Below are 6,835 nucleotides of genomic sequence, written 5' to 3'. Positions count from 1 at the left end.
AAATTATTTTAATAAAACGATTCAAAAACATAAACAAAAATTTAAACAATTTTTTTTTTTTACAAATGCTTTATTGAATACAATTTCAAAAATTCCTTAATAATTATGATATTACACATAGAATTAGATATATACTTTGTTACATGGCAAAGTTAAGAATATAGTGATAAGTAAGGTGATATTGATTGTTTTTTAAAATGATTATTTATTTAGAAATATATTAAAATAATTTTTTAAAAAATTATTTTTCACATCAAAATAATTCAAGATATAAAAATATTAATTTAAAATAAAAAATATTTTTTTCAAAAACACATCTTAGCTACGATGCCAAACATATTCTTAAACATATAGCAAAATGCAGTAAAACATGTATTTCTTAAAAGATTTTCTTTTTTTCCAAAACACTATTTTATTATAATAGGGTTGTCACTTTTTCTCTTCTTTTTACAATAAATGTTTTTTCTATTAATTTTATTTTTTAATATTAAAATTATTTTTTATTGAATTATCACATTCTCATGACATATATCACAAATTTAGCATATTACCTCCATTTAGCAGGCTGACCTGATTTATTTAAGTTTTTTTTTTTAATTTCATCATTTGATATTGAGTTGATTGGAAATTAGATTTTATGATTTGTTTTATTTTGTTTTTATTATGTTATTTTAGCCTTATAACTTGGAAATAATACTTAAAGAGTTAACCTGAGTAAACTCGGCTCATTATTCAACAATGAATTGCTGGGAAATTGAGTTTCGTAATATGTTTTGATTTGATTTCTATAGAGATATCTTAGTTTCATGATTAAGATCGTCGATTTTGGTACTTTGACGATGGTTAAATCAAGTTATTTTTTATTTTTTTCTAAGAGGTTATCTCGGTATCATTACCTAGGTTATAGATCCTTCAACATTGAATTTTTTTAATTTGGTTTTTCCTATCTCATGACCCAAGTCACGATTTTGGCGGATTAACCCAACTAACTCCCGCCCCCCAACTTTATTATTTAATATTATGTTTGATCAAGAATTAGGTTTCATAATTTATTTTGATTTGTTTTTTATTAGAATATCTCGACTTCATGACTCGAAAATAGCGTTTAACGGGTTAACTCAGATTTACTTGGCTCATTCTTTTAATTAAGTTTTTTACAAATTTCATAATTCAATATTAGGTTCGAGATGGGCAATTGGATGTTGTGCTTCATAATTTATTTTAATTTGCTCACTACAGGGTTATATCAGTACTCTCATGACCAAAGTTACGAATTTGATAGGCTAATCTGGATTAAATTAGATTATTTTTTATTTTTTTACGAGTTTATCTTAGTCTAGTGACCTGAGCCATGAGTTTGTCAGATTAATTGAAATCATGTTTTATGTTCTTTTTTTAATTAATTTCTTTTTTAATCAATCTTCTTTCTATGAGGTACTTATCTCGATATTATAATTTGAATTATGAGTTTAACTTGTTAATTTTAATTTTTTTTATTTTTTTAATTTTATCATTCAATATTAATTTTATTGAAAATTAAATTTTATTATTTATTTTTATTTGTTTTCTATGAGTTATCATAATCTTATATAAAAAATAAATTTTAAAAAATAAAAAATATTATTTTAATATATTTTAAAATAAATAATAACATAATATTTATTTATCATTATCATTATTATTATTATTTCTTGTAATCTTGGCAGGATAGTTTGAAAACATTTAAATTTCTATCTGTGCTCTTGCCTTATTCGATAAATCAAGTCAAGAAAGTGAACGGTATACCAGCCTACCCTATATAGTCATAACTGCACTGCAGGCGAAGGGAAGTGGCATCTTTAGAGAGGATAGGCAGCGACCTCCTGGCTCCTGCTCCAAGTATGCGGCCATGGATTCGAGTCCTTTGAACCCTAATCCCCTTCCCCCTTGTAAACTCGGTTCAGCTGGTTTAACTTGATAGATGACTTCACAATTTTGGACCGTGACATATAAATATTTATTTAAGCTAATATCGAGTCGTTTTGGTTATTCCTGTCAATTTATCAATTAACTAAATAACATACTTTTAGCAACTCACAAAATGTGGGATTTGTTATCAATGATTATTCTGCTAAAATTAAAAAAATAATTTATTTATCTACTTTTAAATATTGGAGCTGTATACTCTCTCCTATATAAATCCGTAGTTTTTTTATTATTATTATTATTACGTATGTCTTTAATTTCATATTGGCGATCCGTATTTTTTCCCATGAGTCATATGACCTTGAGCCCTTCTCGGACAAAATCATCTCTTATATTACTTGAAAAATTATTTAAAAAAAAAAAAACTTGAAAACCCCTTTCCCCAAGGGGGGGGGGGGGGGGGGGGGGTTTATTATTAAAAAAAAAAAAAACTTAAAACCCCTTTCCCCAGGGGGGAAAAACTGTGATTTTTTCTCTTTTCCAGGCTTCTGTTTTTTGCACAGCTTTCACCCCAATCCTTTTCTAGAACAAATTATGCTTTATCATTGATCATCACATTCATTCGAATAGGGAGAGTGAGACGTCCCTGATTGACAGTTGCACGTCTATTCCCCAGAAAAACCAGGTTAGAAGAGGCAGTAACTCTCAAGTTTGAGTCTTCCTATAATCATAACAACAACGACAAAGATAAAAATCATTTCCAAACACTTTCAATATGTAGGTAAAGGACATGACTTATTGCATGATCGTAGAATAGCCTAGACTTTAGCAAAAACAAGGCAAAATTTACTGTGGACATAAAACTTTACTACATAATTCATACTATTATTACAATTGCTTATCTAAAACTTCCCAAGTGCTAGGTTACAAGCAAAACCAGCAAGGTTAGCAATGGGGAAAGACCACCACATTCACATTTTCATTCTACTGTTGTCATTTTCAATTAACGTCCCTAAAGTATATATCTTTGATTTGACCATCAGGACAGGTCATACATAATTAATATTGTTGAACAAATTAACTTATTTTAATCTCCCAACTAATCACATATGCTTTGTTTTCCTTAATTTTTTATGTGGATAATTTCCCTCCTTTTATTTTGTCACACATGCTTATGAAGTTAATTAACAAGTACTAATCATCATGTCCCTAGCTCTATAGGTTCATAAAGTGATGGCGTTGCATATATTTAAAGGGGAAAGATATCTAGGCACTTGAGGCATTTATGGACATGTTGCACGAGTGATCATCATATTAAGATAATTATTTTCTGAAAAAGAAAAGATCATCAATTATGAACACAACTTTTGCTTTATATTTATCATTTTTTGGACGATACAAACATGCATCCTAATCCATAAAGCAATATGTGTGAATAAAAAATGAATGAAGAGTCTAATACTCTATCGTGTCAAAGGATAAACCATTCGATTATGATAACAAAATAGATAATCTAGATTCCTTCATAAAGTTAGGTCTCCATCTACTCTTCACCGGAAAAAACATCATATATAATACAGGAAAGAGACAGAGAAGCATATACTATATATACGTATACTATATATGTCACAGACGAGAGAGAGTACAAAGACAGAGAACATTATTCATAATGGATGACTAATTAATTATATTATATCATGTCATGGGCTACAATTTGCAGGATGGGTGTGACTGTGACCAGACAGACAAAACCCTAATTTTAATAAATATTAACGCACCAGGTAGAATGACAAGAATGAAAAGTCTCCTGTATATCTGTTACAATCCTTAATAAGGACTTTGCACCAGAAAATGGGTTTCAGCAGGGAATTTAACTTTCTGATGGGCCTACTAATCACCTAAACAACCGGTTCATGTTGATCCACGCTCCTTTATTTGATCAACTACTTGGCTTTAGTGCTGTTCATGCATTAATTAAATATATGGTTAAGCAGTATTTTCAACACAACCACAGACAAGTTCAAAATAATTAGTATATTTTCTACTTCTTCTAGCGTGATGGATAAGGGAGTGATAATGTATGCGCTTTTTGACGTATCGTCATGTGTGTGTGTACTTAAAGAAAATCTTACAACAGGGATAGATTTTTTATATATACACACACTTCTTAATCAAGAACCAATAAGTTTTTAAGGTAAGAAAAATACATCCTTGCCCTTATAACCATAGATTATATATATATACACTTAATTTTTTTTAAATTAAGATTTATAAATATAAAGAATTATGTTTTTTCCATTTCTATAAGCACAATTATATTTATCTTTTTTTACAGTGATGGTAATATAAATAAATTGATTACAACAATCTTACAATTGAACAAAATTAAATATTAAAAAAAACTGTTATAAAAGTGTTTTTTTTTTAAAGCAAACTAAAGGAAAAAAGAGTAATGATGGTAATCTTTTAAAATATATATTAGAGGATAATACTTGTATCATAATAAAAAATGAATTTATTTAGAAGATAAGTTATGAAAGTACTTAGCTTGTTGATTTTATATAAAATTTATTTCTTTTTGCTTTATTAAGAGGTTCGAATGTGGGCTTTGAGTTGCATAGGTGAGAAGTGGCTTTTTACCATTACATAATAATTAAATAATTTATATATATTGATTAAAAATCAAATCTATTTTATTAAACAAATATCGAGTAAACAACAGCCAAACTATGCCTATTTATGTATATTAATGATCATTTGCCTTTACTAGAAGTAAACTTATTGATAATTTTTTTCTAAAATGTTCTGTCACCACCCCTGCTTGGGAGCCAGTTTACAAGCGGTTTTACGTGACACGGGGACTAGTCACAGGTGGTAGCACCTTTCTACCGTCAAGCTATGAGCCCATGACAAGACATACTGATCAGGGAGGAAGAAGCATGTCTGAAGCACCGCACCAAACGTTAATTTGCTTTTTTAATGTCTTCATGTATGCATGCTTTTTATCAATGTTTATGTGCTGCTTTAGCACTAAAGCCACGGTTCTTTTTCCTTAACCTTCATGCTAAAGTGCTTTACAGCCATATGGGGCCAGACCAAACATGAGAGATTTACGGGCTAAGTATGGGGATTATAGGGCATGGCATATGATTACTAAAAATTTGTAAAAAAGATAAAGGGTCGGACTTTATAATTAGTAATTGTAATCCACGCTGCCCCTCACAACGAGGTGGGAGGTTAATTAAAGCAGTAAAATTATGGTGTGATGCATGCAATTTGGTCTGTCACGAGTCCATGATTTATGAGAAAGCCTGGTCAGGCGGATCAATTTGTCTGGTTGAGCTTTGCATTTGTCTTAATTTTAATTTGTTGCTTTTGACTTGGTGATTGTGACAAATTGAATGTTGGACTAGACATCATCCTTTGAGATTATAATTTCTACTTAGAAAAGGGTTGAGATTAGCGTTTTTAACAATGTACAGTTGTAAAAGTCGTAGTTTGGTCTCATAAGCTGACCTATAACATAGCAATCCGCTAATCAAGATCATCATGTTTTGTTTTAAACTAAACTTCTTATACAAGAAAAATAAAACGATGTAAATAGCTTATTGTTTTATCTTCAAACATGATTGTTTCAATGTTTGTTTGTATTGTAATTAAAATGGGTGGATCTACTAATCAGGGGGTTAACCCTGACCCAAGTCTTGGATTAGGTCAGGTTGTATAATTATATTTATATTTTAATGATTATTTAAATTATAAGTAAGTTTGTGGATTAGTTAGAGGTTTAAAGGAGATGTTCTTTTTTGCTCCCATCACATTGTTTTTTTGTCTGGAAGGAGAGGAGACATGAACTAGATAGAGACGAGGCTCGACACATGCGCGCGCGCATATATAATAACCACAAGACATCGGTAATGGAGGGGGACTTAAATGATATTGACGTATCATGTATGCAAAATTAAGATAAGAACAGAAATTCTCTAGATTTTACACAGCAGGTGGCAAGGCGTGTATAGCTGATCATCCTCTCTTGGAAGGAACATGAGAGACCCTAGCTAACCCTTTAAATTATATGCTTTTTTTTTTTTTTTTTTTTCTTATCCGGGTGTTTTCATAACTTTTTTTAAAAGGAAAGATCAATTCCAATCGAAATTTGTGACTATCCTTTTAATAAGGATTTTTCTTTATGGACAAACTCGTGTTTTTATTCTTGTAAGGATACAACAAGACCTTAACTGCTAAATCAAGAATTCATTGATTATATGACATTGATTTGAAGAAAAATGTTTATTTCCCATAATAATTATGTAATTACTATATTGAGCGGTGAAATTAAATAACTCAGGAGATGCATTATTAATTGCAACCCCTACTGATTCTGTTCTTCTCATGTCCTCATCAAAAAAGGAAAAAAAGGTTAAAAGTTAGCCCGTAGCACCACTAATTTGAATGGACTGCTATATATTAGTTGTGTAGCCGAAGGTGGGATGCCCCTCCTCCAAAAAGATGCCTTTTTTCATTTTTCTTTTTGTAATATTAATATGTATTGGAATGAATATTGACTCGAAGAGAAGTAAGCACCCAGACAGCATCTACCGTTTTCTAATAAATAAAATCCTCATTAATAAACGTAAAAGGTGATAAAAATAGTATAATATTCATGTTTTTTTTGGTTTGTCAAGTTCAATAATTATCCTAATCGTTAAATGCAGCCATAAATTAAAGAAGAATTTGAAAATGTAATAATGGTTATTTTTTAAAAAAATATATTAAAATATTTTTTTTAATTTTTAAAATATATTTTTATCATTAACACATCAAAATGATTTAAAATATTAAAAAAATTAATCTAAAATAATAAAAAAACATTTTTAAATTGTAAAGAAAAGAAGGTAAACAGCCCTAAGAACCCAACGACATGAAAGCT

The sequence above is a fragment of the Populus euphratica genome, unplaced genomic scaffold, assembly GCF_000495115.2.
Source record: "Populus euphratica unplaced genomic scaffold, PopEup_1.0 scaffold29.1, whole genome shotgun sequence".
Classification (NCBI taxonomy): Eukaryota; Viridiplantae; Streptophyta; class Magnoliopsida; order Malpighiales; family Salicaceae; genus Populus; species Populus euphratica.
The sequence above is the reverse complement of the archived record's forward strand: the minus strand, read 5'-3'. Positions refer to the sequence as shown.